The sequence below is a fragment of the Haliaeetus leucocephalus genome, unplaced genomic scaffold, assembly GCF_000737465.1.
Source record: "Haliaeetus leucocephalus isolate CR32 unplaced genomic scaffold, Haliaeetus_leucocephalus-4.0 Scaffold384, whole genome shotgun sequence".
NCBI classification, from domain to species: domain Eukaryota; kingdom Metazoa; phylum Chordata; class Aves; order Accipitriformes; family Accipitridae; genus Haliaeetus; species Haliaeetus leucocephalus.
Window position 1 is genome coordinate 4254841 of NW_010972820.1, and position 24663 is coordinate 4279503.

A 24663-nucleotide genomic window follows, 5' to 3' on the forward strand; every position below is an offset into this window, starting at 1 on the left:
ACATATTCTTGCTGCTGACTCCACACAGTGATTTGTGAAATCCAGCATAACTTCAGAAATCAACAAGTTCTGACTTTTGCTGTCGCTGGTGCAGTAGATCAGTTTAACTGACGTAATTGGCTTTAACCAAATGACCACCTACTGCGACTTAGGAATAGAGGTGCAAATTTAGCACTATCGATTTTTGCCAGGTCGTATCAGTGACTATCTGGCTCAGCTTTTCCAGCTTCCCAAATACAAACTGCGTTATTTGATTTGCTTCATTATAAATGTAACAAGCACTCCTGAGGTGATCAGCTAATCAGTGCTGGTATCTATGCTCATCAGGTCATGAAACTAATTAATGGATACATTTAGCTTCCTACCACTGTTGACAGGATTGACTATTTCTTGGTGCCTTATTTAGCCAAACACTGAAAAGAGAGAAGTTTCTACAGATCAGATACGGAAATTAAAATAAATATGTTGCTTCATGTTTAGGAATAGGGCTATAGATAATTAATTTACTCTTAAGTTCTGTAAAATAAATTCCAATTTCTGTCGTAAGAAAAATGTGTTTTCATTTTTTTAAATAGCTTTTTCTTTTTACTTCTGGAAAATAAATGGGGTCACACTGTCATGTTTTTTGTACAGTTTCTAGTATAAGATGGAGTTACTGTTCACTGCACTGCAGTTTGTACTTCTGACACTCATTTGCTGAAGCACCTACTCATTTGCTATTTCTCAGCCTTAGGAACATGTGAAGATGTGGCAGTATTACTGGAAAGACTGGCAAAATGAGTAAGACTTTGGTGGCAGTTAAAGGTAGCAATACCCTGAGTTGAGTATAACTGGCACCTTCCTGCAAAGGGCAAAATTCTCCCAGGAGCTCAAGCAGCCCATTTGCAATCATCCTGTTTCAAATTTCTACTTAAGTAAAGTCATTGCATTCTAGTGTGAATGGATCTTTACTACTGCTTGCAAAAATGAGGGCACTGAACTCACTCTGTGGTAGGAATATTAAAAACACAAGGCATTAGATAAGTATGCTTCCAAGTTTTCGAACTATCCCAGGCTGGATATTTTAAGCAATTGAGTAGTACCATGTGAATATAGGAAAGTAATTTTTCCTTTCTGGTTTAGCACAATTTTTTTGGAACAATGGAGGTGCTTTTTTTTTCATAACAAGTAATACAGTGGTTTTAATTACTTTCTGAATATCTGAACAAATGAAGGAAAAAAATTGATTTAGTTACCAATGCACCAGTATGTTTCTTGCTTACAGAGTATAATATTTTTTGTGTTGTTTTTTTCACAGAAATAAAAGTCAGCCTATGAATTGCGTGCAAAGGGGTAACTCCTGCGCAATTAATATTGGCTGCATCTGTACTATCTTAATTAGGCTCACCAGGTATCCCACTGGTTTTTACTCCATTGAAATAATCTCTTCCGGCAAGCCTGCTTTGCCTGCACCACTCCTGCCTGCTTAAAACCTCTCGGCATCTACTCTTCCATCCTGGGCACTGCCTTAAGAGGTGGCCTCATATTGTGGCTTTCAGGTTGTACCCCCGCAAGCTTGTACTTTAGAGCACGCTCTTAGAGATGGCAATGAAGACTCTCAGCACCTGGTGTAGCTCCGGATGCTTTTGTGGCCCAGGGTTTGCATGGGGCTTGTATGCTTTTCTGGTATTGAACGGGACTCACTGACACCACAGGTGATGAGAGGTTGTTCAGCATAGAAAGCCCTTACATACGTTTTATAAGACTACGCTCTTTTTTTTTTCTTCCTGCATTGGGATTTCTTTGTTTGGATACAGGCTGTCATGCTGCAGGTGGGCATCTGCTCCCCCGCTCCCCTTCATGGGGTGGGGGGGGACAGCCTGCCGTCTTGTGTCACCACGGGCTGCGGGGGCAAACCCTCCTCCCCCCTCCTCCTCCCCGCCTTCCTCACTGACCTCAGGATCTGCAGAGGGGTTCCTCTCACGTTCTAATGCCCTCACTCACTGCAGGTTCCCCTTCTCAAATCCGTTCTCCCAGAGGCGCTACCGCCATCGCTGATGGGCTCGGCCTGGGCCAGAGGTGGGTCCGACTTGGAGCTGGGGAAGCTTCTGGCAGCTTCTCACAGGAGCCGGCCCTGCAGCCCCTCCCCTGCTACCAAAACCCCGCCACACAAACCCAAAACACAGGGACACCTTCCACAGTTTAGTATTGTAGCCTAACTGGGTTAGGATTTTAAAGAACATCTCATCAGATCGTAGCCTTAAAAGCAAATTGCATTACGGCATTTTCGTTTTCTTTCTTGGATCACTTGTATCAGGCTTTATGGACCATCGGTGTTACAAATAAATTCCCAATGGATTTTTGTGTACATTCATCACTCAAATTTTTATTTATATATCTTCTTCCATTTTTTTTAGCTATGATGTCTAAATCTTTTCTTTTAGAGAATTTAAAATGCAGAAGTTTACGAAAGGTTGTGGAAAACTTGGGGGCAATATGGCATTTCTGCCACCATCTTGTGTTACTCATGTCTGAGCCTGACAACCAACAGCAGTGCAACTCTCTGATGTTGCCAGAGGAACTACAACACTTTCAAATTGCTTAAAGGTGACAATTATCGTGGTCTTATTCTTTTCCAAACTACAAATACAACTGTCTTATGTGTCTTTTATATACAAAAAGCCATTGTAGATACAGACATAGCCAAAATCCCTAGGAACCATAGCAAGCTAGACAGACACTCTGCAGCAAAAATCTGGTGTTCCTTGGCTCTCTAGACAGCATTCTGCTGATTCTGAAGCAACTTCGAGACAATCAATTAAAATTCACATATTCATTTAGCTAATACGTAAATAATAGCTTATGTCAACTGTTATGCAACTTACTCATAAATTTACTTTAAATACTTTTCAGTCTCTGTTGAACATGTAGTACATGTGTACTTTCAATTTTAATTTAATTTTTAAGTGTACGTGTTCTTTTAATTTTAGAGAGTTGTTTTGTAAGGAAAATGTTAAAAATAATTTCCAGCTTCTCTGTAAGATGCTTTGGGGCAATGTGATCACAGCCTTGCAGATTTAAATTAGATTGAAGGATAAAACCAAGAATTAGTTTACCTGTTTAGAAAAATTAAATAATAATAGTAATAATAATAACAGCATATGGTGGTTCCTGTTCCGTCTTTAATGTCTGTTGTTTTTTGCCTCCCCCAACATCTCCCACCAGAAGTTTCCTTTTCTTCAAATGCATGAAAAACAAAATCAGATGTCTGAGCACCTGCATTCCAACTGAGGGAGCAGAAGCCTTTCTTGGAGAAATAAGGGAAGAGAGCAGAGAAAAATAACCGTCTTTACCCCTTTTTTTTTTTTCCCCCCAGATTGATTACTATTTTCACTTACAAGGCAAACATAATAATCTTAGTTTAAACTTTGATTCTTCTGGTCAGACTATTTTATTATCTTCATATCATTTTGCCATTGCTGTCATGATCCTAGCTCTCCCAGGTCTTAAGGGATTGAAGAGTTATAGTCAATACAATTTAAATAACAAAAAATTACTTTTAGAAATGGCTTGAACTAATTTTGTCTCCCTTGTAATATCTCAATTTCAAGCACAATAGAGGAGACTAGAGGCAAGACTGGAGGCACATGGCTCTGTATGTCGCTGGAATGTGAAGATTTTGCTTTTCCAGTGGAATAAAATTGATGATGTAAGATACAAGACATTAAAAAGAAAGTATTTAAAGATTAAATCTTCTTGCAAATGTAAAATTAAACTGGGTCATGGGACTATTTACTAAGGAAGCAGAATTTTGTACTTGGGAAAAGTAGTTTGGTTATAGATGAATTGACTGAGTCTAAGTGACAAAAAGTGATACAGTTTTATCCATGCACTTTTGTAGACATCACCAACACACACACACAAAAGATAACAGGTGCTGAAAATATTTTCCATATTCACTTTCTTTTGGTGAAGAGTGAACAGTAAAATTGAATATGAAATGAAGGATTCATCTAGTTATTTTGAGGAATATCTATGTATTCCTGCATCTCCCTGGAGTAGCAGTGAACTTGCTCAAAAATCAGTGATATTGAACGGTGCAGAATAACTGTTTATGATTACCTCTGTTTCTGACTTGGAGGAGATGAGCTATCAAAGTGAAGAGTGCTGTTTGTGGCCTGCAGCATCCCTGATGTCTGTCCAGAATACTGACAGGTGACAGGAGACACTGATTGCTTGTTTCTTGATTAGCTTGCTTACAGAAGATTAGGTGCTGGCAGTAGTTGATGAAGTTGCTAGTGTCTGCTAAAGATTTATTTAGTCCTAGACAGACTCCTGCATGTTTTAGGATGAGTGATCAATTTTCTGTCAAAGGAGGTGTTGGTCATCTGCCTAGTGGGAGGCTCAGCTCTTCATTCTCGTATTGCCCTGGAAGGTGATTAGGGTCCTGAGGGCCACTGTTGGCAATTTCTGTGACTGTCAATTTGAATGAGCTGAATATTTGGAAAGAAGGTACAGTTTCTCATCCCACACAGATTTTTTTTTATTGGACAGTCATAAAGCTGTACTATTAATTTCAATTTGTTAATCTGAGGATGAGATTTAACAACAGTATGAATATAATTTAAGAACACTGATAGTAGTTAACTGAAATGTTCACCATTTCAGTCTTCTTTCCTCATTTTGATGCAGAATTGATCATTATTGCCAGACAGTAATGTATTCTGAGTATAACGATGTTAATAGGAATAATAGTTTAACAAGAATATGCATACTGAAGATACAGACTATTTTCCACTAGTATGAACTCTCTATCACTTAATTGTTATCAGCCTCTTCAGCAATGCTGCGTGACAATATATTGCTTGAAAGGTGATTTAGTATTAACTTGAAATTATATATATTGCTGGTAACATATCTAGTATTTTGTGTACAGAGTAGGCTTGTGTAAACCTCAGGTTTAAAGACACCAAGTTGGCTCTATACATATGCTCTATGTACAAGCATATAGAAAAACCCATGTTAGCTCAGTATGAGACTGATCAGGTCTAAAGTAAGATATACATGTGTTCAGGACACTTACTGTACCTTCTCTCTGTTTTCAGAAGTTAGCTAGGGTACTGCCAATTCCTGCATTGCAGTGTGTCCTAAATATGACTGCAGGTTTTGATAGAAGCAGCAGCTGAGGACCATCATGTGACTGGTACTCAACTACATGGGACAATGTGTCCACATAATGCATTTGACATTACAAGCAATCAGCTTCGAGTTAAGAAATGGCTTAGGTATGTTCTTGACTGGAGAGCTAGTCAAATCAGTGGTAATGAGTCATTTCATCATTTTACCATTTCATCATATGGATTTTCATGTTTTCCTTATTTGAAAGAACAGTCAGAGCAGTAGCTCTGTGATTTAGCTGGAACTCACTGAATTTTTCTTTCATTGCTGATGAATTCCACACAATTTTTTGTACTCTTTGTTATCTTCATGATAATGGAAAGGAAAGTCTCTCTTTTTCTCAGTATATAGCTTTCATGGACTGTATATGCCACTATAATTACAGAACTTGCAAGCTGCTGGTTTAGATCTAATGGGTGATGACAGCTGCAGATCTGACAAAACACTGACACATTAGGTTGGGTCACGCTGGCTCAAGGTCTGGCAGAGCTTTTCTGTCTAGACAGATGAGAACATTTTCTGGATATTTTTTATCTGTCATTGAGACCATGGAGGATGTGTGGTGGGATGAAGAAACTTGGGCTCACAGAGACCCAATGAATTATTATCTAAAATTGCAGAATTGCCAAATTCCTAAATGCTCTGATTTACATTGTTGTTGTTCTTATGTATAAATTTATATAAGTAAGCCATTCCTGTTTTCCCTTTTCCCCTCAAAAAAGGAGCTATCTATAGTTGTGTAGGGAAACTGAACCTATACTACATATCATAAATGTCTGGCAAAAAGGCTATCACTGGAGTGGGTTTCAGTTCGTGTTTAAAATGTAGATGTGTACTGGTGGCCATATTCTAGTGAGCCAGTGAAGATATATTCAATATGATTAATGAAACCCAGAGAACAATTTGGCCCTGTATAGGGCAGTCGCCTAGTGGCTCATCACCTGAACCACACTCTACAATCCGTATCTTCTCAATATTTATTAATTGTAACAGGGGCTTAGACAGCTCATGTGCCTTCAGAAAATTCAATGAAGTTGTTTAAATGATGAACTGAATCTTATCCTGTATGTTGAGGACCTATTATCTTCACTAGTGGTCATCAAAACAGAAAAGCATATTTCACTCATACAACTACTCCTATATAGATGCTGTAGTCAGCTCTCATACATTTCTTGTAAGGTAATCCTCTTAAATTTGCATTTCCTTCTAAGTATATTTCTCTTCATGGAAAGAGACCCCAGACTGCCTTGGCTCCTGTTTTGAGAAGTTAGATGTAGTACTGGCTTATTGCATTCCTCATATAGGGAGTATCAGAGCCTCAACTTCTACTTTCCAGCCTCTGGAAACTCTGAGTGCTCATACATAGATTGTTTCATACTGATAACTTATAGCAGGACTGGGTGGTTGCATGCTGGGGACAAGATGCAGTGAACAGCTTCATACCATATGATTTAAGGCAGTACTATTTTCTTCCATGTTACTGGAAAACATGCTGTTAGTGTGTGGGTTATCAACTATGGGTGACAAATGTTATTTTTCCCCCCTTCCACCTTGACCAACATCCACTACCTCTACCAACTTTTCATTTACAGCTTTGCCAGAATAATATCTGGGAAGTGCTACAGGATCAGTTTGGGGCCATTTGAAAATTTTCCAAGTGTTTGAGCCACTTTTGCTGATACCCTACAGCTGAATCTCTAATATTTATTTATTTTACTCAGTGATGGAATCAACTATGTCGCTTTGTTCTCCTCGTCTCTCTGCACTGCAGTGAGCTAACACACAGTACAGTGTTAAGATTTGCAGACCTGCCTTAATGGGAAGCCCTGATTTAACTGTAGACTTGTGCTCCAGTAACTGTGTGGCACATGCCTGCAGCAGCCATACAGCCCAGAGGCAATTCAAATCCAAGCTAAATGTGGAGGCCAGAGATGCTCATAACTCTGTATTTCAATCCATAGAAATATTGATTATGCAAAATTAAGTCTCTGAACAGATGATCACTGGAGATTTCTCTGAGTTTGTACTTCTAATGTTCAAGACCAAGTAGCTGGTGTTAACAAGTACAAAAGCCACTCCCCAAGTTGCTTTTGGAATTAATCAGTGCTGTTTCAGTTCAGATAACATTTACTCATTCAAAATTTATATTGCACCTATCTTTTATTATCAGGAATTTTATTTTAGATCAGAGGATCTTATGTTCACATGATTTATGACTGCTTTAATTTTTCCAAAGGACCTATTTCAACAAGAATTGTGAATATAGAGAAACTGACATTATTCCTCTGAAAATGATAAAATTATCTGTTCGGCATGTGAGACAAATGCTCTGCCCACCTTTTTTATTTATTTATATGTTATTTAAATCTTGCTCATTTCAATCATGTGATGGCAATCATCTATCTATAAAAAAGTGTTAGCACTATTTCACTATAAAGATGTTCTCCTTCAGGCCTGTCAATGGAACTTCTTTAATTTTTCTCTCTGTAGGCTTCTATTCACATGTAGTTTATGACTCTAATGTAGAAATTCACTGTGTTTTTTTCCCCACTTCTTTCATCCAGGTAATATATAATTCTAATTCACTTTGTCTGATCTTGACTTCAGTATATCTGTCTATGCAGGGAGTAGATGTCATAGCTGCTCCTGTCAATATTTCCTTCTTGCAGGTGAAATAATGTGGTTGCTATCCCTGATGAGTCAGTGCCCTTGCAGTGCCAAGACATTGGATTTGAGAGTCACTGACTAATTGGATAGTTGTGTAAGTAACTGATATTCTTTGTTCTATAGCTGAGCCCCTCCTTCCAAAAACCACTTTTTAAAGCATAAACTAGAGTGGGAATCTGTCGAATTTAAATCATCACATTATTTGGCTAAATAAATGGGGTTTACATGAAACCCTAGAATATTGTGGTCAGTTTTCTGGACACTGTGGTTCTAGAAAGCTGCTGGCTAACAGAGGAAAGATGCTCAAGCAAAGAGCAGTAAAACTGAGAAGACGAGGGCAACTGACATGAGTAATGACTAACAACTTGCATATTTATATTAGGAATGCCTCCTTCAGAACTTACTTCTCCAACTCAGGTTCCTGAAACAACCAAGCCCTGTAAATCTGTTCTGCACAGAATATTCTTTTGGCTTAGTGGAAGCTCTGTATGTTGAGGATTTCCAGAAGTAGGTTCCAAGTTTATCCCTTTCTTTTCGAACGTTGGTAATTTCAATTTACTTTTGTCTGTACGTTAAAGGGACATAGATCTGTTCAGATGCTGAGCAGCTAAAATAAAAATACTCTCTAGTTTTGCTGTGACCAATGAATTCTGTGTGTGCTGTACACTAAACAGCTATATTTCAGCAGTTCAGTAACAAGTTTTTCATAGTTGTTTTATGCTTTAAATTAGAACTGTTTCAATAAAGAGGGTTGGTTTGGGTTTTTTTTGCATTGAGTAGTATTTGTATATTGGAAAAACAAAGCAAGATTATGAGAAACTCCCATTACAGACCTCTAAAGCACTAGGGTAGGAGAAAAAATGTAGTTGTAGATTTGGATATATGATCTTCTAGTCAGTTTATTTGTATACAAATTAAAGGGCTTTGCTATTTGCTCATTCTCTACAAAGTTTTATGTCCTGGGGAGAATTTTTGTTGACCTAGTCTACATAATCAACTTTTTGTGGAAAAAGTAGTGAACAAAATAGAGGATAAAAACATATGGTTTCTTTAGGAACACTGTGTATGTTTACAGAAAATTCTATAGGAAAGTGAACTGCATGGATAGATCCTTAGCAGCCAAGACAGATGATGTGTACTGAGTGAAATGCATCTTTACTGGCTTTAACACTGCTACATTCACCACATACTGTCTGATCAATGTATGACTGGGGTATTAAACCTGTAGGAAGAAAACATGTTTTCACACCTGAAAGGTTACATCTGAATGCAAATGTCCCACAGGAAAAAATATGGATTAACTTTAGCCTTTCTGACTCAAGCAATTCATTTTATAACTTGAAAGTGTAATGTAGTTTATATTTAGTTTAGGTTGTTTCCCTATAATTTACTCTAAAATGTAGATGGAATAAGATGAAAAAATATTCTCACAAGAAATTTTTGCAAAACCACAGAATGTTTGAGACTGGAAGGAACCTCTGGAGAACATCTGATCCAACACCCCTCAACAAGCATGGTCACCTAGAACCTGTTGCCCAGGACCGTGTCTAGGTAGCTTTTGAGTATCTCCAAGGTGGGAGACTCCACCACCTCTCTGGGCAACCTGTGCCAGTGCTTGGTCACCCTCACAGTAAAAAAAGTGTTTCTTGATGTTCAGAGCGACGTTCCTGTGTTTCAGTTTGTGCCCATTGCCCCTGGTCCTGACACTGGGCACCACTGAGAAGAGCCTGGCTCTGTCTTCTTTGCACCTTCCCTTCAGGTATTTATAAGATCCCCTCTAAGTCTTCTCTTCTTTAGGCTGAACAGTCCCAGCTCTCTCAGCCTTTCCTTGTGTGAGAGAAGCTCCAGTCCCTTCATCATCTTCTTGGCCCTTCACTGGACCCTTTCCAGAAGCTCCATAGCTCTTAAATATCTATTAATTTCTATCTAGTACTGTATCTATCAAATTTTGTCATTTTATTCAGGGTATGTTTCTTCTGTTTTGCAGAATGTTGCAGTGAGCTCTTGTATGTATTTTTTTTTACATTTACATACAGAAAGATGCAAGCTGTAACTAGAAAATATTTTTCTGGTGCTCCTATCTTGATAGTTCTCCCATGTTTTTTCTGCTTCTCTGTCATCTTACATACCAGTTTGGTCTGTGTACTGTTATGCTTGAGTACAGGGTTTGCCAGCAGATGGGAAGCTGAAACTATCCTTGCACTCTTCTCTCAAATATGCCAGTGTGAATCCTGAACTAATACGGGTTCTGTGGGACTACAGCAGTCCCCTACTGTTTGTACTTTATATAGCAATTGGTATAAATTCACATTGGCTGTGTATTTACCTTATACAGGACTCTATAATGTTTTAACTGTAATTGCCCTTATTAAAAAACCGCACATAATGTTTAAAGATATATAATATTTATATATGGGGATATTTATACAGGTGATTTTGAAAAACCAGAACCAATCCGTTGGCCTATTTCACTCATTTGCTCTAAAAATGCTAATAAATAGCTCTACAAGTAGAGAGATTTCTGGGAATGAATGACTAAGGAGAATCTTACAGGAAGGTAACTTATTTTTAAGGAATCAAGGCAGCATCAGGAAATATTTTTCTAAAATAAAACACAGAAGTTGAGATTGTTATAGGATTTGGCAAGCAAATATGTTTATACTTTTGGTTAGAAGACTGTTCTCTGCTGCTGCTATCATTTCCAAAAGTTTTTGCTGCTAGCAAAAGAATTATGAGACTGCTGTCCATTCACCACATAAATGATCATAATTTTGGGCAAGAAATGAACATGTGCCACATTAAGAAGTTTGTCCTTCCTAGATATCTTTATCAGAGCATGCACATGGCTTCCCCCTCCCTTCCCTCTGTTGAAACCAGCTACAGTTTTGACAGGGCAATGATACACTGCATACAGTGAATGCATTCCACACCCTGGGTATTATCTGAAACAGCTCTGGCAGGACTGCAGTTTATCATTCTTGCATGGCATGAAGCTGGTAAAATACCAGCTGCAGACTCTGCCTTTCTTTTTTTTTCCCTCCGCCCCAACAGCACATTCTCTGTGTGGCTTTCTCTTGACCTGGCATGACGCTTAAGTTGCAGGCCCACCTGCACTGGAAAACAGTAAATTTCTGACCATAGTTCTGGACCTCTCCCACCCACAGAGGGTCCTCTCACCGAGCAGGGTCTGCATGGGTTCAGGCAGGAAGAAGAGCTGGCAGTACACTAAGGTGCGGCCGGTGTACCTGGCTACCCTTCAGAAAAAAACAAGACACTGGATTCTTTCTGTGTGGCAGGCTCTGGGTCAGGAAGGAACAGGGCAGTTTGTGTGGTCAGGTGGAGAACCTTTTATAAAAATTCCCTGGGACTTTGGGCTGAGCAGTGCCTTACATGCCTACTACCTGCAGATCCAGGCACACAGAATTGGAGGAATATCCCACAGCTGACAGTCTGGGCAGCACTCACTTCTAGCATGATTCTGCAGCTGCCAGTCCAAAAGATGCAAGCTTTCTCCAAGTCCCATGAATATCTACTAATGTTGTATTTTGGGTCTGGTAGAAGACTTCGGGTGACCATAGACACACGTGTTTAGGAAACTGGATTCTGGCCTTGGGTCCTCCTGAGGCACAAATGACTGCACAGATTAGATGTGCATTCACTGTACTGGAGGCATAGGCATTTTTTTCACATGTCAACACCTACATTTGAGACACCAAAAGTTAGATGTCTGGAGCTGGAACTGAATATTACTGCAAGAAGCCTGTTATAATATTTGTAATAGAAAATGTGTAATTTTGTAGTAATTTTGTACTTTTGAGTCATTGACTTTGGATTGAATCATGTACTTTTTTTGTTGCAAGGAATTTTGTTCCTGTTTGCCCTACATTCAGCTTGACCCCAGATTTGCCAGGCTTATTAGTATCATATGAACTTTGCAATTTAAACCTTTTTTTTATCAGTTAGTACTATTTTCATAAGTCAATTTTCTTCTGTGTAAAAATTTATGGATGAATGTCATGGTTTAACCCCATCTGGCAACTAAGCACCATGCAGCCCCTTGCTCACTCCCCTCCAGTGGGATGGGGGAGAAAATCAGAAGGGTAAAAGCAGAAAAACTCATGGGCTGAGATAAAGACAGTTTAATATGGAAAGCAAAAGCTGCACACACAAGCAAAGCAAAACAAGGAATCCATTCACCACTTCCCATGGGCAGGCAGGTGTTCAGCCATCTCCAGGACAGCAGGGCTCCATCATGCCTAATGCTGACTTGGGAAGACAAATGCCATCGCTCCAAACGTCCCCCCTTCCTTCTTCTTCCCCCAACTTTATATGCTGAGCATGACATCATATGGTCTGGGACATCCCTTTGGTCAGTTGGGGTCAGCTGTCCCAGCTGTGTCCCCTCCCAACTCCTTGTGCCCCCCCAGCCTCCTTGCTGGTGGGGTGGGGGGAGGAGCAGAACAGCCCTTGGCTCTGTGCAAGCACTGCTCAGCAGCAACAAAACCAGCCCTGTGTTATCAACACTGTTTCCAGCACAAATCCAAAACACAGCCCCATACTAACTACTATGAAGAAAATTAACTCTATCCCAGCCAAAACCAGCACAACGATGCACTTGCTAAGTAAAACTAATAACTAGGGGGAAAAAAAACCCTATCCCTTTTTTCAGAGGAAATGAAACTATATAGTGAGGCTTGCACAGATTTATCATGGAACAATGCTTCTTTCTTGTATTGTTCATTTGTAAGTGTATCATGTTATGGTGACCACCTTGGAAGGAAAGTTTTGATTTTTATCAGTCCTAACTAGCTGAACAGAACTTGAATAATTACAATAATGATTCCCTCATTTAACTGTTTAAAATAAATACTGTATCAGTAATGTGAAAAATTTTGAGACCCTAAAAACTTTCTAAATTAGAAATTCCTAATTCTAATTCAGTACCTTTAGGAACTACTATGTGTGATTTTCATATTGGATATAGAGGTCTAACCTTAAGAAATCTTTGATTACAATATATAGCACTACTGTAATAACAAAAATAAATCTTAAGTTTTAGTCAGTTTTTCTAGTTTATTTTCTGAAAATGTAGATTTCTGCAGTACAGGATCATCATCATTAACAATAAAAGCCCTGCTTACAAAACTAAATACAGCAGGAATTTTTGTCTTGATCCTGTCTCCATTCCTCCCCAAGACTTCCACCATAATTTTACAATAGGGAACCTCTAATGTTTCATCTCCCCTTTCCTGTCTAGATCTGTGTTTCTGAGGGACCAGGAGAACACATCTTTAATTTGTGGTAATGCATCCCATCCAGGGCATGCTCCCCTCCATTTCACCTTAAAGGTGATCTTCCTAGGGCATCTTTCAGTGGAATTACCACAGCTTTGAAGTGCAAAATACAGAAGACATTAAGTCCAGCACAGAATGGGGAAAGTGAACAGGCTTCCAAACAATAACTTCAGAAAAAAATGTGGGAATAACTCTCTGTTCACTCCTTTGCAGAGTAATGTTTCAGTAATATGACAGTTTCTTGTCTCCTGATTACTGCCAGGCATCCTTTCCAACAGGACATGACTTGAATTTAGATGAAATAAGTCGAACAGCTCTAGTTTTTACAGGTAGAATACTGGGTAAAAACAAAGAAGCCCACAACAGCTGCAGAGGACATCTGTGGTTATTGGGTCCTCTTCCCAATGCCTGAATGTCCTTTCTGAGGCATCTGCTACTAATGATCAAAACACATCATCAAGTTCTCAAGTTGCCTGTTTGATGAGATTCCACGAGTGGTTTTCAGACTTAGAATTAGGATTTTTATCTGATCAATTTGTTTAGGAGGCTTTTTACACTGTGAACATATTTAAAATTCCACACTCGTATTAATATTACTTATATACTGTGTGAGCAGTTAATGTAACTGCCAGATCTGTCATTTTTCATTCTCTGCTTGAATTGCTTTGAGATTTGTAGCCTTTACTGCACCTTTTTTTAATGTTTAGCTTCTGAGTTTATGTTGAATATCTGTCTGATCACTACTGTTTAATAAAAACTAGACATAAAAGAGCCATCTCAGTAAAGAAAAAACAGCTTCAGGGTTTGGTAGCTGTTTTTCACAAATGAACTTGTATGTAATACAATTACTTTTAGACAGTTTTTCCTAAATATTATGAAATGATCTGAAATAATTACAAAATCAGTGATGGCAAACCAGTGGCATTTCAAAGTTATGGAATTGCTTTTTAAATGGATGTTCAGTGTAGTACCTTTGTTCCTACAGGCTACAAGCACTGAGCTGAAACTAATGACAGTGAGTTACCAACGGCTTTACCTGACAAGTGAAGATTTACTTAATAGTGTAATAGAATTGGAACCAGCGATATTTATCATTTTATCTGTTCCTTTGCAATCAGCGGTCACTTTTTTTCAGTCTAGAAGGCAGTACATTCAAAGAGGGAAGATAACTGACTTATTTCCAGCTTTGCCAATGACTTCTGCTTGCTAAGTCACTTAACCTCTCTGTCTGAGTCTCACTAGCTGTTAAACAAAGATAATGATATTTTTCTTCTTCTGTAAATGACCCTTCTGGGCATATGACAGAGCAAAACAGCACTCCCATAAACATGGGTACAACATATAAAAATTACAGAAAACAATGGCTGTCAAATGAAAAGCAGCTCTGGGAATAAATCCAAATGGATGACAGAGGCATGAATGCACATAAGCACATAGAAAATGCAAGCAACCATTTCTAGAAGAATGACGTGATACTGGCTTATTAGAACTGGTTTGAACAAAGTGTGTAGTTATAGGAAGGGAAAATTCAGAGCTCTCTGGAGGCGTAAGGAAATTTGGCTGCTGACTAGGGTGGCAATACGCAGAGAGCAGTGCACTGCCTGTCCTTCAGATGGGGATTGGAAGAGCTGGTCAGTCCCCATCTGCTCCCTTCACAGGCTGCAGCCACTGCTGGGGGAGGGCGGGATGGAAAGTATGGGAAGGGACTGCTCCTCCCTCAGCAATAACTTGGTTTTACCTCCTTCATAAAGGTAAAGTCATGCCTTCCAAGTGTATTCTGCAGCCTTTGGCCTGGCTCTGCGGGACATCTGGGAAGCTTAGTGGGTTGATACAAGGTGTATGTGAGTTGGTCAGGGGAAGTGGCTGCATGAGGAAGGGAATGGCCAGAGAGGTGAAGTTTGCGGAGTGGGGAAGGAAAGGGAAACCTGTGGGGTGGCCTTGGCTGCCCCTTTCCTGCTTTCCTTCCTTTCCTCTATTTAACCCCCTGTGACTTAATCTGTTATTGTAAGATTTTGCTGGCTGGCTGAAAAGCCTTGAGACATCTCCGAGATACTTCATGTGGGGATTAGAAATTACTATGTAGAAATTAAAAAAATAAATTTTAGAAAAGTATGTACTAGGTGATGGAACAGACAGATTGAGGATTATATTGTCCCTTAGGAACAGAGTATACACTGCTGTTGACTCAGTATAAACTTCTTTACAAATATTAGTCAGACTTTGGAGTATTTTGCTTTACTGATTGTATTTGTCTGATGAATAATGAACAGTAATTCACAGAGTTTTATGTGCTGCACATTAGTGAGATTCAACAGGAATTTCATTATTTAAGTTAGGCCAGAGACTGTCTGCACCATTCCCATCTGTGCTCTGAATAAATGACTTACCAGGTGGGTTAAGTACATTTATGGAGAAAGATGGAGCCTGTCCTCAAGGACTGTTTGAATTTCACAAGGTGAAGTAATACTAGCACATATGTAAGAGAAACAGGATATATATTAACATCACTGTTGAATATCCCTTTTCTCCAGCCTCTCAGAGCTTGCCAGCTGAAATGAATTACCTTAATAGATTTTAAGGACAATGATGGTTTGTGATTACCTGGTCTGGCCTCCTGAATAACATAGCCTACAGAATCTCCTCCCAGTGATTTCTGCATCAAGCTCTTAACTTCTGTTTGTGCTATATACTACAGCATAAAGAAAAATAAGAAGATACCTCCCAAACACTCTCCCCCCAGTTCAAAGATAAAGGTGGGGGATTTCCCATAAATTCAACAAGGCACTACAGAGTATCGTAATAGTGACTCACTAGGTGGCACTCTTACTTCTGAATCCATACTAAATGAAATCCCGGGCATCTATTTTAAGGGTTTTGTATTAAGTAAAACACTGTTTTTTTGGGAAAGGTATTATTCATAGTCCTCAACCTCCTTACTTCATATGATTTCAAAGTACTATTTAGAAGAACTTGGTAATCTGGAAGTCCATTATCCTTTCACTCTTACGCCTTTTTTTTGCCACAATCTGTGGCATTTTTCAAACCTTTAATAACTACGAAAGTTTAAAACTGTAGAACTCAGCTAGTTAAAATTTTCTGCATTTGGGCTAATAGGCTTAAAAGAAAGGAAACCTGATTACCAAAGCGTAACCTGTCTTTGAATGGAAGCATTTTGCTTGTGGGAATTCTGGCCTCCTTGATAAGATGAATTAAATATCACCTAGGTAGTTGCTTCCTGTACTCTTCAAAAGTAGGGGACCTGTGGGCTATAGAAATTGGCTTCTCTGTACTGAGTGGGTTAAAATATCTTCTGGGTGAAAGTCTTGATCAAGGAATTCAGTTTTGACCAAGTGTACACTGTCCCTCTGGGAGAAGACTGTTACACTTAAAGTGGAGGGATAATTTCTACCTCTAGTGAACCCTGTGAGGAAACTGAGGCAGGATGATAGCATTGCACGATGATAATGTCCTTCAGGAGCATGTGCACTGAAATGGCGTTTGTATACAAGAATCTTCCCCAGGTTTTCTTTGTATGGAAGCAAACTGATTTCTTTTGAGATTGTAACTTAGTCTGTAAAATACTTTAGCATAAGGTATGCAAAATACTGCAATTCCAACTTTGTAAAGAGCTGATTATATTAAATAGGTCATTCCAGTAGTACCACTAGCACTATTTGCAAAAGTGAGCACAATAGGAGACAGGCTTTCTATCCTATCATGTTATTAATGTTTCTGGTTTTAAATTTGCAGTGTATTGGCATTCCTTACAGAGCTCTTTAAATGAACACGTAAGGGGTTGCACTTGTGATTTATTGTTATATAATTTATTGCAACATTATTTTAGGGCCATGCAAGGGTAAAAGAAAAGAAATAGGTAACTCTGCGTACCTCCCTTTTGGCTGAGAGTACATCCACATGGGCAAATAGTGCAACTGGAGCAGATCAGAAAGCAAAGGAGGTGATGATAAGGACCCAACATCCACATAATATTCATCTGCAGGGCATTGTGTTACTTCACGCTAGCTCTGCTCTGTACTGAATGCCAGTTGTTGGTTTGAATGCAGTAGGTGTATGTCACTCTGGGCACAGCTTCCGTTTTAGTTTCACCTGAAAGCAATCCAACTTGTGTGCTCCAAGGCTGCTCCACAATATGACTGTAAGCAGGGATCATCAGAAATTCACAACTGTCCTGGTTTCAGCTGGGATAGAGTTAATTTTCTTCCTAGTAGCTGGTATAATGTGTTTTGGATTTAGTATGAGAATAATGTTGATAACACACTGATGTTTTCAGTAGTTGCTCAGTAGTGTTTAGATCAAGTCAAGGATTTTTTCAGCTTCTCATGCCCAGCCAGCAAGAAAGCTGGAGGGGCACAAGAAGTTGGGAGGGGACACAGCCAGGACAGCTGACCCAAACTGGCCAAAGGAATATTCCATAACATACGACGTCATGCCCACTATATAAACTGGGGGGAGTTGGCTGGGAGGGGCACATCGCTGCTCAGGAACTAACTGGGCATTGGTCGATGAGTGGTGAGCAATTGCATTGTGCATCACTTGTCTTTCTTGGGTTATATTTCACTCTCTTTTTGTTACCTTCCATTTCATTACAAATATTATTATTGTTATATTTTATTTTTTATTTCAATTATTAAACTGTTCTTACCTCATCCCATAAGTTTTACTTGGTTTTGATTCTCCTCCCCATCCCACCAAGGCAGGGGGGAGGAGTGAGTGAGTGACTGCGTGGTGCTTAGTTACTGGCTGGGGTTAAACCACAACAGCAACAAAAGGCATGTTCTGAACTGAAATTGTAATGGAAGAGCAGCCTGAGTATCTTAATTTTTAGTCCAGTGGTAGCATCCATAGGAAAGTACTATGCACTAATGAAAGAGTGGGTAGCCAACTGCTTTAGACTGACCTGATTTTTTTTTTTTTTTTTTTTTTAAAAATCCTTTTCAGTAGGAATAACCTGGTGGTCTTCTGAAATTTAGAGGATTTGTTTTCTATTTCTCAATAATTTACTCTTACCTAAAAGGAAACTTTTGATGGTGAAACCACACCTTGTGATTCCACTGTTTAAAAATACTGTTTCCCATTAGAGGGGAACGTTGCACCATTTTCCTTAAGTTGTAGTAGTTAATGAGATCCCAGATCACACTGTGTTTTCTATTTTGACATACATGTCTTTTTAAGTATAAATAGTTGCATATTCCCAATGACTGGCATCAACTTCATGTATTTTTGCTGACAGTTTTTTTTCTTAATTAATGTCAGTAGGTGACAACCATGTTTTGTAGATGCTCTTATGTATTACAGTGATTTATTTGTTCAGATATGTCTGAACCCACAACATGGTAGGACAGGAGCTTTGTTTTAACATGCCTGATGCTGCAGGGATTCAAGGTGACAGATACAGCTCAATACCACGTACCCTAGGTTTTCCTAGAAACCTCTGAAATTTGAACCTGCTCAGTTATAGCCCACAAATGACTGTTGACACTCTGGATATATCATTTTTCTTTTTGGGAAAAAAAAAAAAAAGAAAAAGATTTGATATAGTATACTTGAGCAGAATTGCAGTATCTTCTAGCAAAGCCATCTAAGAGAAGCAAAACCACTAATAAAGGAGAAATAAGATGCTTTTCCAATTGGAGAAACTGAATACATACAACACCTCCTTTATAGATAAACTGTTGTCATTGGCATGTGACTGATTTTCTCCTTTCCTCAAAGGTAACTGACAGAACCCACTGATACACTGAACAAGAATTTAATTTTTGGCCAAGTTTTGTGGTTGGTAATATAGTGACTTTAGTTTTCTGTTTTCCTTTATTGGAGAGAATGTAAGAGGGCATACTTGGGTGCTATATGCCCTGGCAAAACTTGTGGAGTTTTGATCTTTTTCACTTTAACAATTGTGATGTTCTGTTAATAAAATGATAGTGAAAACCTTGCAGGAGACTGAACCGTTTTATGCAAATGTTGTGCCTGTTTCAGTCATTGTCACATTCAGTTCATAGATTCTTGTGGATGATTTTGCCCCAAGGTTGGCACCTCACAGTCTGCCCTCTTCTATTTTCTTTTCATCAAGCTCTTTTCACAACAAAATTCTCCTTGAAAGAAGAAAAAAAAAATCATGAAAACCTACATCATGAAAAAAACCATTCAGCTGGCAACATTTAAGTCATTTCATTGGAATACTGAAACTGAATGAAACCTTCTTTCTTCTTTGCTTTATGCCTGCCTTCAAAATAATACTAGATATTAGATGAAATTCTCCTGGGCAGCCATCGTTTTATTCTATTGCAGAGTTCCTTGCATAACTAGGCCATAGGGACTTCTCTAGGGAATGTTACTAGGATAGTAGGTCTTGAACTCAACGAAACTCTAGGAATTATAAATTAGGTTTCACACATATGGAACACCAAAATGAGAACCTGTTCAGAGCCCTGAACAAGATTTTATCTTGTGCGTTTTGAATCCTTGGGCTCACCAGTAAGTTTTAAATGCAGCATGGGCTCAGACTGGTTCCCTGCTTGGAACTGTGTTCCACGACCCATTCTGTGCTGTTGGCTCACCCTGGGTTTCTTAATTGTTTTTTTTCCTCAGTAACCTATTAGGGAGTAACAATATTCATGTGGCAAAGTGAAATCCCCACAGAAAATTATTCTGACCTTCATATTATCTCCCTCATCCTCTTATAGTGCTTTGATCAGTGGCCAAGTAAGTAATGTTGACAAGTTGATCTTTCAGTTATTATCAATGCACATCTGAGTTAACAACCCATTAAGCAATTCACACATCCCAGAGCCCTGAGTGCTAACTCATGCAGATGTTACAACTGTCCATGTTCTGACCTTGTTTCATCTGCAAGGATTAGAGAGGCGTGCTTGTTCTAATAAAAGTTTATAATATTGAAGAACATAACAATAGTACCCAGGAAACAAAAGAAACAGACCTTACTTAATTAAAGCATTTGTTATTAGTAACTAGTTCCTTCTTTAACTGGATCTCAAACTGTCCCTTGAGCCATCCTACTGTGAAAAAAAGATTTTACTTCTTTATGAGGAGTGCTTTAAGCCATGTTTTGAACTCAGCTGGGGAAAAAGAGAGAAATTATCTAAGAGTTGTAATGAAATGTGGTAATTGAGATGTCATTTGTGCTAGGATTTATTAGGAATAAAGAACTAAGCAGAGATCATTATTATATTATGTCAATGTGTAAGACTGCAATTTGCTTGTAAATGTTGTGTGCAGGTCTGCTAAAAATAGTAATTACTTTGTGTCAGACTAAAGGTCAGTCAGGCTCACCTGTCCTGTCTACAGCAGTGGTCAACAGTGGCTGCCCACAGCAGGGGAGAAGAGGGAAAGTGTATGTGATCCTTCTCTGGAATTCTCTCCCATCCTCCAGCAATTTCTGCCACAAGAAATGGTTGGTAGATATTCAGAAGCCTCTGGTGGCTTCCTCCTGAACTTGTCCAGCCCAGGTGCGACTCCCATGACACTAGCATTTACAGCATACTGTGACATAGATTCTGCATACTATACTATACTTGTTTTGGCTGGGATAGAGTTAAGTTTTCTTCATAGCAGCTCATATGGTGCTCTGTTTTGGATTTGTGACCAAAACAGTGTTGATCAGCATCAAGGCCTTTTCTGCTTCTCACAATGCTTCACCAGCGAGTGAGGAGGTTGGGAGGGGACACAGCTGGGACAGCTGAGCCCAGCTGACCCAAGGGATATTCCAGACCATAGGATGTTGTGCTCAGCAATAAATGCTAGGAGGGGAAGAAGGAGAAAGGGGGGTGATGTTTGGAGTTACGGCATTTGTCTTCCCAAGTAACTGTTACACATGATGAAGCCATGCTTTCCTGGAGATGGCTGAACACCTGCCTGCCCATGGGAGGTGGTGAATGAATTCTTCATTTTTCTTTGCTTGTGCATGCAGCTTTTGCTTTCTTTATTAAACTGTCTTTATCTCAACCCACAAGTTTTCTCACTTTCACCTTTCAGATTCTCTTCCCCATCCCACTGTGGGGGAGTGAGTGAGCAGCTGTGTGGGTCTTAGCTGCCTACTGGGGTTTAACCATGACATATAACTATACATTGTGTGAAGAAACACTGCTTTTTGATTGGTTTTAGTCTACTGTCTGCTAGATTAATTTGTTGCCCCCTAGTTCTTAAATGGGAAGAAATAGTGAATAATTGATTTAAATCCTTGTCTTTTTTGGAGGCTGAGTACTTACCTCATAAGCCTTTGTGGGAGCCTTTTTAGGCCTTAGAACATCTTTGCTCCCTTGAAACTTTTGCAGGTATACTAAATCCTTTTGACCACAAGGGACTTGCACACAACATTCCAGAGATGGGTGCCCTGGGAAGTTTGTAATGGCATGATGTTATTCTCTATTCTTAACACTCTGAATCCTTTGCCACCTCTTCTCTCTCCAACAAAACTCCCTCAACAGACAAAACAGTGTCTGAAGTCTTAATGCAGGCCATGCTGAGAACACTGGAACAGAAGACTGGAAGGGATGTCTGCTTGTGTGGTTGAGTCTAGGATGTTGTCAGAGTAAGCAATTATGCAGTTTCATAAAATTCTACAGATCATCTGTTTTACATGGTGCCACCCTGCCAAGGCCATGTAATCTTCCCCAGCAATATTTAACAAACATAGGACTGATAATAAAAACAAAAGTCCATAACCATGTTGTGCCACTGAAAGAAACACAGAAAATAACAAAATTGGTGTGTCCTATTACTGCACGTTTTCATAAAGGTTATGGGTGACTCTTGTCAGGCTGAGCCAACGCATAAACATAATTACTTAACTAATTAGCTTAATTTTCTGTTTCTTGTGATTCCAATTTTGTCATGCAATCCTTTCTATATGCCACCCAAGCATAATTCTAAAGCATTTTAGCTCCTTTTCTCATGCTATCTAGCTTGGAAACTGCCCTAGAATTAATTTCTCAGTGGCCAGAAGCTTTATTCCAATTTTCTGCCTTAGATAAGTTTTCTGTTAATTATTATTATTCCTTAAACTTAATTTAATCTGGGAGACATTTCATTATTTTTTCAATTTACTGGGCTGGAGCTATGGTGAAAATTTACCTACAGATAAATTTAAATGTTAAAAATACTCTATATGTTTTCTCCATTTCATGTTGCTTTTCTATTTGGGTAAGTATTTCGACAGTTTGGTTAGCTGTCAAGTTTCTGGTTTAAGCACTTTAACAGGAACATACTAAGGAAAAATAGTATATACACCTTTCTTTGGTACATATGCACAATGCAAAATGTGTTTTATAAAAAAATTTCCAAACCCAAATCAATTTGACCAAAAGCTAAGACAAAACATATGGAAAATTCCACTCCTAAAAGATTTTTGGAAAATTCCACTCCTAAAAGGCTTTTAGAAAATTTAGTAATAGAAAATCAAGGTTTTAGACCTGTTAAAAGAATTATTAGCTACTGCCAAACCTTATAATATGGATAATATTACAATTTTTCTATTTCAGTCTTTTTGTGCTTGCTATAGCTGATTTCTTAAAGAAAAAAAAGAACTGTTTTTGAATCAACAGGATGCTTAAAAAAAGTCTAAAACTCCAACACTGCTAGCAGAGTATTTCATGAATGCACTGCAGAAACAAAAAAAAAAGTTTGAATATTTTACAAGCTTCGGTTGTGAAATTCTTTGATCAAAGACTCTCAACTGTGTCATAGCATTAAGTCAAACTTTCTGAAGTGCTATGTGAATCTAAGGAATTTTGATTGTTTTCAAAGGATAATGTTTGCAGGCTGGCTTTGAAGTAAGGAAAACACAATGAGGCCTATAAGTAGGTGATCTGTAGAAAACAAAGCAGTTATAAAATCACATAAAGACACTTTTGTTCACTGATAAGCATGTAGATATAGGGTTTTACACTGAAAAAGAGTATTTTTATATTAAAATAAATGCACAAGTTTGTAGTTTCATAGCCATAATCAGAAAGTAAATGATTGAAAATACAGTGCTTCAAAACAGAAATCAGTATTGCCTTTTCCTCATGTAGACGACTGCTGGTAAGGGCTGGTCCAGTGTCAATACAACCTGGTACAGCATCAAATTAGACTGACATAAGTTCTGTTATTTCAGTAAATAATCAAATTTAAAAATCTGTTCTGGGATTTTCAGGTTTGGTTTCAATATGTTCCAAAATACATCTAGCTGACCAAAATATGCTGTATTCCAGATCTCACTCTTACATATATAATACTGAAGTGACTATACAAAGAATTCTTTCAGTTTCCAGATGGTACTAGATAATGCAGCTATATATGAACTACATTAGTAGATGTATACAAATTAGTAAAGGCTAATACAGATTTATTCTAGGATAAATATAATGAATTGTTGTGGAATTGTTGCATTTACTGTACTATAACCTTTTCTGTCACTTACTGGAAGTCAGCTGTTGCTTGGACTTCACCTAAATTTCAAACAATTTTTTCTATGATACTGTCTGACTAAGGCAGAAAAAAGTTTGCCTGATGGAAGTGAATTTAACTGTATGTATACTGAAGCACAGAATTTAATGTTTTACCTGTTAATCTGTTAAAGTAATCTCATTTCACTGGTTAGGAAGAAAGAAGAAGGACGGTACTTTTGCTAAGTTAAAATGTTTGGTCTGCTGTTCAGATAGTTCTTTTTTCTTCTTGGAGTAACAAAAAAACTCCCCAGAACTAGATGTTCCTAATTTACTAAGAAATTTTATAAAAAATAAGGTGTGATAGATCCATTTCAGAAATTGGATTCTAGCTTCTGAAAAGAGACATTTGCAATGTGTCCCATTCAACCAGATAATGGTAAACTGATGCTTTGACATAAAATAGTTTTGAGTCTTGCAGTAAGAGAATGTTAAGTGTACTCCCTTATTTCTGCTGAAATAAATACCTTACTGTTTAATAGCTGTAACATGAAAGAACAAAATGTTCATGTTTTCAGCTTTCCTGCATTTTTACCTCTGTGACACCTGGAGCTCTTCATCCTAGATTCCACCCCTTTCCTATTCCTAAGGTATCCCACCCAGCTCTACCTTGTTTTTGGTCTAAGAACTGAGAAACAGGAATTAACTGTCCTGCGTGATCTAAGTAGCGTATGGACAGTCTTTATGTAAGAGAAAAAGTGAGAGGTGCCCCGCGACCAAAAATGTCCCCTGGAAGTCCTGCCCCTACTGGCCATCACATGACCTCCTTGCACCAGAAGTCCCTCCCCTCTTCCAGTCATGTGGTTTCTTTACTCCATCTCTTTCTGCCCCTGTGGGGTCTCCATTTTGTAAAACATCATACCCCACACGTTGACAGAGTGCCCTGTGTTTGGCTGGCAGGACCAGCTGCCCCATCCAGTTTACCCAAAGTACCTCACAACAGGAAGCCCCTTCCCACTACATACAGAGGAGCCACCATTTTGTTCAGCCACCATTTTATGGCAGAGAGCTGCCATTTTGTAAGGTGTTGTAACCCACGTTTTCACACTGCTCTGTGATTGGCTGATGGCTTTTTGTGA